We start from the raw sequence: 1,124 nt of genomic DNA, 5'->3' as shown, positions 1-1,124 counted from the left end.
AATAAATTCATCAAGGTGGGCCCATAAGGTAAGGGTAACAACTAATCCAATCCCGTACGAAGAAAAGAAAATAAAATAAAAGAAAAATACATACAACTGTAATATTTCCAAATACGAAGGCCATTTGTTGAACTCCTCTGCGAGTACAGTATAAAAAAACGACAACAGCAAAAGTAGCTGATTTTGCTGCTACTCCTCTCTCTCTCTCTCTCTCTCTCTCTCTTGCTGTCACGTGATTTTCTCTTTCTTTAACCCCGCAGATACAGCAAAAAACCACCCCTTCAAAACCACCAAACCCCTCAAACCATGACAAGTAAGAAAACCCATTTCCCCTAAAATCCCACCTCCCCATTTCTCTTTTCTTTCAGAGAGAGAGAGAGAGAGAGAGAGAGAGAAGACAATGTGTTATGTGGGCAAAGCAACAAAGATCTTCATCTTCATTGTATCAGTCCTAGTAATGGTGGGCTTGGTATTGGGCTTTACTTTCTTCCGCCATGGATTTGAAAAGCCACACAAATGTACCAACGGCTGCAGACCTATCTTCCCTCAGCCCGTTCCAGTCATCGCTTCCGCTCCTCCATACAGCCCTCCCACACCCGTCTTAGTCACCTCTCCTCCTCCATACAGCCCTCCCACACCTGTCTTAGTCACCTCTCCTCCTCCATACAGCCCTCCCACACCTGTCTTAGTCACCTCTCCTCCTCCATACATCCCTCCCAACCCTGTCTTAGTCACTCCAGGACCCGTGCATGCCTAGCTTAAATCAGGTAGACCAGATTTCACCCTTTCATTTAAATTTTTTTTTTTTTCATTTTTTATTTCTTTTATTTCTTTTATTTCTTTTTCTTTTTTGTACTGTGTATAGACAATAGAAGGTTGGTTTGTGGTTCCAACGGCAGTTTCTTTCTCTTTTTTTAGAGCCGATTAAGTGAGACCCCAGCCTCATCCAATACAGTGCGGCCCTTACCCTGGGGCCCACCTTGATCTATGTATTATGTATCCACGTCGTCCATCCGTTTTTACAGATCATTTTAGGGGATTATCCCAAAAATGAAGTAGATCCAATTATCAGGTGGACCATACCATAATAAACAGCGGTGATTCACCATTAATGGGCCTCACAA

General features: G+C 43.0%; 1 long non-coding RNA gene across 1 annotated transcript; it reads right to left on the bottom strand.

The window, feature by feature from the left end:
• Window positions 1–357: 357 nt before the first annotated feature.
• Window positions 358–798, bottom strand: LOC131221608 (uncharacterized). The gene is made up of 2 exons (XR_009159485.1): window positions 694–798; window positions 358–609 (listed from the first exon to the last, which is right to left on the bottom strand). It is a non-coding gene; the product is annotated as an uncharacterized LOC131221608 (long non-coding RNA).
• Window positions 799–1,124: the final 326 nt, after the last annotated feature.

Source organism: Magnolia sinica, chromosome 12, assembly GCF_029962835.1.
Source record: "Magnolia sinica isolate HGM2019 chromosome 12, MsV1, whole genome shotgun sequence".
Taxonomy (NCBI): Eukaryota; Viridiplantae; Streptophyta; class Magnoliopsida; order Magnoliales; family Magnoliaceae; genus Magnolia; species Magnolia sinica.
This window is presented reverse-complemented; position numbering and strand designations above follow the sequence as displayed.